Source organism: Camelus bactrianus, chromosome 3 (assembly GCF_048773025.1).
Source record: "Camelus bactrianus isolate YW-2024 breed Bactrian camel chromosome 3, ASM4877302v1, whole genome shotgun sequence".
Taxonomy (NCBI): domain Eukaryota; kingdom Metazoa; phylum Chordata; class Mammalia; order Artiodactyla; family Camelidae; genus Camelus; species Camelus bactrianus.
This window is the reverse complement of record NC_133541.1, coordinates 22,684,567-22,691,402: the sequence shown is the minus strand read 5'-3', so window position 1 is coordinate 22,691,402 and position 6,836 is coordinate 22,684,567. Positions and strand designations below refer to the sequence as shown.

Genomic DNA, 6,836 nt, shown 5'->3' with positions numbered 1-6,836 from the left:
CTTTCTTTTTGCTTTTTAGTAAAAGTATCAGGATAAATATGTAACCAAAGTCTACTTGTTCAATTGAACCAAATGAGGTTCTCAGTTAACAATCCCGATAACTAATGTGAACAATGTCAGCAATAACATTAGCTGAGCTGTTTTTTTGTTTCTTCTAAAGATTTCTACTTATTTCATCCTTCAAAATGTAATCATGCTCATGTCCAGCATTAGTAGAATGCACAATATTCTATAACAGTATTCTCTATACATTTGACTTTAAAAGAATACTTTACTAGAATGGTGATTTCTTCAAACTTTGTTTACCTCATACACTGTATATATTTGGATCACAATAATAATTTAATAATCAATAAAGAAAAAAGATATAGGGAAATTATGCTAAACATACTCTGCAGGAACTACGCTCAACTGAAATGATTTTAAATATCACTTGGGATAATAAGTCATAATATTGATAAGATTATGTGTGAGCAAGTTTTAAAAACCCTCAGTGTGAAATTGAGAGGAAGAAGGATGAAAATCTGTCCTCCTCTAGGATAGTTTTCTTTATTACGGATAATTCATTACCTGGTCTAGTTTTGTTCTCATTTAATCAGAATGCTGTCTCATGAAAACCATATACTATATCAACATTTTGAACTTTCCCTATGTCAAAGATACTAAAATCTATTAGGCCTTAAAAGATTTTGATAATACGCCCATTCATCTTAATGTATTTTGTACTTCCACTTAAAGTATCTGTTACAAAACTTTTCCACTTTTCTCAGTTTTATATTCACTAATATTAATTCAACAGATGAATCCAACATGTTTATAAAGAAATCAGTTATCTAAAGTGATGTCTGTCTTCATTCTCTACTTCCTAACTCCTTCTTCCTACCCTCTAGCCTCAGGCCAAAAAGGATTTGCACTACTGCCAAAAAGTAATTTCTCCACTTAAGTTTTCACTTTATAGCGCAACCTGAGTCCTGTACACTTCAGTTTTCATTCTCCTTTATAACTTTTAATTTCATCAAACAGGTAAATGATCAAGGAACACAGAGATAAGCACTTAACCCTGATGCTGTCATTTTATCTTTAAACTACACCCCTCCTTTTAAATGACTAATAACTAAGGATTTGTGTCTCTCAATCACCACCTTTCCATTCTCCTATTCTTTCCTAAACTCCTCCTATTTTTATTCTCAACTATGAAATACATCAGGAATTCACAAATCACAAAACAAATAGTTGTTTCCAAGCCCACATTTTCCTGGACTTCCTTGAAACCAGTTCTGCTTCTTTGGGTCCTTTGTTTTATTTCTCAGTCTTCACCTTTCTTTGCTCATTAATGAATGCAATGTGTGTATTTCCAATTGTCTATGGTTACTTGCATATGGGTGTATTTTCTTATTTTAACATAATATATCTGTATCTAAACTCATGATCATCAAATGATGTATACACATTGGCTTTTCTGTGTCTATCAATTACATAACTAAACAACAGGATCAAAGTTATTAAGTGACCTTTCCTTCCCATGTCACTTAAGACTTCTAAATGATATTCTTTCTTGCCTTTTAACCTTCCTCCAAAAGGTAATGCAGATATTTACCAAATTATAGTTCACAGAACTTAAATATCCATCACTTTAAGGTGACAGGAATAAGAATAGTGGTAAATTCTTAAAATTTCTGTTTTATCTTTAATATATTTATTTATGCTAACTAAAGACTTTATTTCAAATAAAAATTAGAAACAAAAAAATTGAGAGCTATTCCCCTGGGTGAGAAGGAATGAGAGCAAGAAATTTCCCACGGGTAGGCCTTGAGGAGTCACGATAATTCCCTTCCTGGTCCCTGAGCTGGACAACCTCAGCAAGTGCAGGGCCTTAGACCAGAGTTCACCTATCAAGGGTGCTTCAGGCTGGGGTCGGTCCTGGGAGTGGACAGAGTCAGGCGGCACGGGCAAAGGCCAACAACAGGTTCAAGCCCCAAGTATCAAGATCCTATATTGCCCCCATTCCTAGGACCCAGAACAGATTAAGAAGACAGCTAGCAGGTAGATATCCTCAGACTCTGGCCAGAAAAGGCCTCAGAGTCCCTCACCTTTATCACTTTGTTCTCTGGAGGACAGTGAGTCCTGGAGACTTTTAGGTGGTAGCACTGCCACAGCTGAGGGGTAGGGAAACCCCATCAAGTCCGGGCACTCACAGCTGATTCTCACATCTCCCCATCCCGGGAAGTTCTACATTAGCAGAGGCGGGTTACCTGCCTCAGGTTGTCCTGCATCTCGGAAACGGCCTTGTTGAAAGACGTGGTCCCTCCAGGGGAGCGGCCGCTCAGGGGCAGGCACATCGGCTCCAAAAGCGCCTCTCGCTGAAGAGGTGCTGGTGTCTCGGGAAGCAGCTGAGCAAAGCCCAGAGGGGTGTTTGTCCGTCGTGCCGTGGAGACCTTCCTCACAACCTCCAATGAAGGCACCGCCTGACTCAGGAACGCAAACACCCTCTATTCTTCCTCAGGGAGGGTCCTGCTCTTTGTGCAGACGCCGCAGCGCCGCGCTCCAGCCCCGGAGAACTCGGAAGTGGACCGCGCAGGTGGACATGCGCACAGCTTCCACGCCGCGCAGCGTGCCCCGCCGCGCCTTAAAGGCGCCGGCGATGTCGCCCGGTGAACCCCGGGGTCGGCTTGGCCGGACACTGTGAGGAAGTGCGGCTGGCCTGGGTCAGCTGCAGGCTCTTCAGGTGCTGCCAGAAAATCCCGCGCCTTTGCTGCAGCGTGGGAAGGTCAAAGGAGACCTGTCGTTCGAGTGGGCCCGGCTTCAGCGGAGCGTTGTCCACAGTGTCGGCTCGGCTGGGCGACGCCGGGACGGCGACGACGTGGCTAAGGGATGGTGGTGCCCATTCCACCCATTTCCACCTGGAGCCGGCTGGGCGTCTGCCCCTCCTCGGTGTTGGAGAAGCCGGACGTGGCGAGCGGTGGAGTGCTTCATGTTCTCCGCACGGATCTCCTCAGCGCGGGGCTCTGCGCGGAAGCCGCCCTCCACAGACTCCGGGCAGGTCCCTGCAGGAAGGGCACCAGGGCCTCTGCCACTGCCGCCTCCGCCCGCAGTGTCTCCGCAGGGCCAGGAGCGAACAACGGGCGCGCCCCTCTATCAGAACTCGGGCACTGAACTGGAGGAATGGCGCTCTCTGCTCTCCACAGAATCTTCGACTTACGGTTTGGCTTCGCCCCTTGAAGCTGCGTCCTTTTCCCATCTGTGTGCTGTCTTCAGCCGCGAAAGGAGCAATTTTAATCTGATTAAAAGCACTGAATCTTCCTTACCTTGCTGTCCTTCCAGCCAGAAGGAAGACATACCACAGGTGGTCAAACCCACTTCGGTCATCCTCAAGGCAGAGAGGAGAAGGCATTTCCAAAAAAGCCCTTACACTTATAGGAAATAGGGATCCTGACCTTGCCTGCCTTACTCAGCTCTTGTTTAGCTGTTGCAAGCTTATCTGAAATGTGTTGGTATTTGCAACCTGCATTCCGTGTATCAGGGCCATCTGAGCCCCTCCGAACACCACGGTTCTGCGGTGCAGGTAAGCCGACACCACCTGACCCTCTGCATTCCGCCCTCAGCCAGCATCTTTGGGCAAAGGCGGTCCAGGAAATGATATACCTCTTTTGGTGCTGAACGATTCCAGCAGGCTCATAAGGACAGCGATGACAAACAAGGTGAGCAGATGTTCCTGTTACAGTTCATCTTTCCTATCCTTGTGGTTTCTCTCCTCTTCCTCATCCTCAGGTATCCTCCCTGGATTTATCATTGTCCTTAGTCCTCTGCTTCGTACTTGAGGTGTTAAAACAGTAAGTACCACCTAGAAGTTTATAGAGTCTGATTGCATTCTGGACTAGCTGTTTTTTTCAACAACAATCCGCTGATCCCTTCAAAGGCAGGGGTTAGCAGCTGAAACTGCAAGCACCATAGGCTCGGCCTTCAGCCTGTATGAGGCTGGCCTGAGGTCTGTGGACAAAATTTAGCCACCTCCTCCTGGCCCGATGAAGAGGCCTAGGTTCCCACCCAAGCCGGCCCTAAAGCCACCCAGAATCCAGCCCAAGCCCTGGCATAGGGACTTTATTTTCTTTCCTAGTTGAAGTGCTTTTTATTTTTAGATCAGTGAAAAACATTTAATATAAAACTGTTTTAAAAATGAAAATAATAATGAAAAAATAAAATCATGTTCAACATGATTCACTAGATTATGACAATCCAGTTAGAAGAGGTAAGAATAATTCTTGAGCTTGAAAAAAGGTCAAAAGAAATGACCTAATCTGAAAATCAAACACAGACTCAAACACAGAAGTAAAAAGTGAAAAAAGAGAGAGAGAGGAGGAAATAACAGTCTATGACCTTTGTGATAGTATCAGTCTAACATATGTCTTTTAAATGCAGAATGAGAGGACTGAAAGAATGGGGCAGAAACACAATTGAAAAATTAACAACAGTAATTCTTAGAATTTGGGGAAAAGCATAAATTTATAGAGCAAAGAAGCTCAGTGAACTACTGAAAAGATAAGTAAAAAGAAAACCACATAGTCAAAGTACAGACAGCCAGAGGCTAAGGAAAAATCTTGAAATCACTACAGAAAAATGACACATTGCACATAGAGGAATAATGATATGAAGAACAGTCTCATTAAAAATGGTAGAGAGACAGGGAAATCAGGATATAGGCGAGGACATAGCCTTAAAAAATGAAAGTGAAAGGAACACATATACAATAAGTGAGAAACTTAAATTATAACATAAAACTACATAATTAAGATAGTGTGCTATTGGGATGAAAATAGGAAAAAAATCAATGGAATAGACTAAAGAATTCAGCAATAGACAAACAAGTTTAATTTTTGGCAAAGGTGCTGAAGCATTTCAGTGGGGAGATAAAGTCTTTTAAGCAAATGATTGTGCAACAACTGGATACACATAAAGAATAATTAAACCTTAATTCCACCTCTAATAGCACACAAAAATATTAGATTGAGATGGAGCAAAACTTAAACATAAAAGTTACAATTCTAAAAGTTTGGGAAAAAGCAACAGTGCATTCTTTATGCAACCTGAGATAGGCAAAGATTTCTTAGAATATAGAAAGGAATAATAAGAAAGAGAAAACATGATAAACTTGACTTCATTAAAATCAGACATTATCTAAATAGGAAAATTAATAAAATGCACAAGCAGTATTTGTAACTGACAAAAGGCCTGTATAAAAAAATATGTAACATACTCTTACAACTCAACAATAAAGAGAATCTAACAAAAATGGGCAGAAAACTTGGATACTTCACAAATAAAGATGTACAAGTTTCCAATAAACATGAGGAAAAAGTTCAATGTTACTCATAAGGAAAACTTTAAAGTCAAATTTATATACATTCCCTAGAATGGCTAAACTTTAGAAATTTGTTAACACTAAATGTGTTACCAAGTCCAAACTTGTTCTGCTCGCCACATGACAGGCCAGTAAATCAGGAGATGAGATGCTGAGGCAAGGAGTAGTGGCTTGATTCGGAAAGCTGACAGACCGAGAAGATGGCAGACTGATGTCCTGGAGAACCATCTTCCCCAAGATGGAAATCAGGCTCTTTTTACACTAAAAAGGTGAGGGAGTATCCTTGGTTATTGCAAACTTCTTTGTGTAGGAATTCTTCGCTCTTGAAATCCTTGTTCTTGTGACAGGGTCAGATCATTGTGTCCCTGTAAACCTCCAACAAAACAAACCTTATTTTCTATTCTGCAACTTGTTATCTTTATATGAAAGGAAAAGTGTTAATATCCTTAAAGGTCAGAGCCTTGCGAATAGGCTGTCCTGTATATTTCAGGCTATAGGCAACATTCTTTTACAAAAGGTGCAGAACCAGCAAGACTAAGCCTAGGAAACAGAGCACAGGGTTAGAGCTAAAGGAGCAGATCTAATATGGAGTCAGATTTGTTCTTTTCTATTACAAAATGTCGATCAGGATTCGGAACTCTCTCATACATTCTGTGAGAACATGAATAATACACCCTATTTTAAGAAAAGAAGTTTGGTCATCTATTATAAAGGCAATTATCTGACCCTGAAATTCTACACTAGGTATTTACCCATGATCAATGAAGTTCATGTCTACAAATAGTATTATGAAAGGATGTTCAGAGCTGCTTTATACAGGAATCAAAAACTAGAAGTGAACCTAGTGTCTATTCAAAGGAAAATGCATAAATATTTTGTGGTAAATTCATCTAACAGAAATGATACTCATCAATAAAAATAACAAACTAGTAATACATATTAAAAAGTGGATGCATCTCATAAATGTTGGCAAATGAACCAACTACAAAATATTATATACTGTATGATTCTATTTATAATATTCTAGAACAAGCAAAACCAGCCATAATGAAAAAAAAACACATAACATTGTTTACCTCTGTAGAGGTGAAGGTATTGATGAAAAACAGTGACATGTTAACTTTCTGAGGTGATGGAAATGTTCTGTCTTAGCAGTATATGCATTTGTCAGAACTCATTAAATTATACATTTAAGCTTTGCTCAATTCACTCTAATTAAATTTTACTTCAAAGAAACAGAAAAGGAAGGCAACAAATACTTAACTCTAGTTAGTAGGTTTCTTTTTTGTTGTTGTTTAGTGGTATAGGTTACCAATTTTGAAACTATCTTCTGTGTTTGCTAAGCTTGAGCAAATGTGTAAATATATTGAGGTTAATGAAGACCAGACTTTTCACTGTTTTAAAAGAAAGTTAAAAATATTAAAAAGAAAAAAATCTAGACAGTGTCTTGAAGTGTTGGTTAGAATTAAAGACATCAGTA

General features: G+C 40.4%; 1 pseudogene; it reads right to left on the bottom strand.

The window, feature by feature from the left end:
• Positions 1–2,992: 2,992 nt before the first annotated feature.
• LOC123617014 (mitochondrial inner membrane m-AAA protease component paraplegin pseudogene) lies at positions 2,993–6,471 on the bottom strand (annotated as a pseudogene).
• Positions 6,472–6,836: the final 365 nt, after the last annotated feature.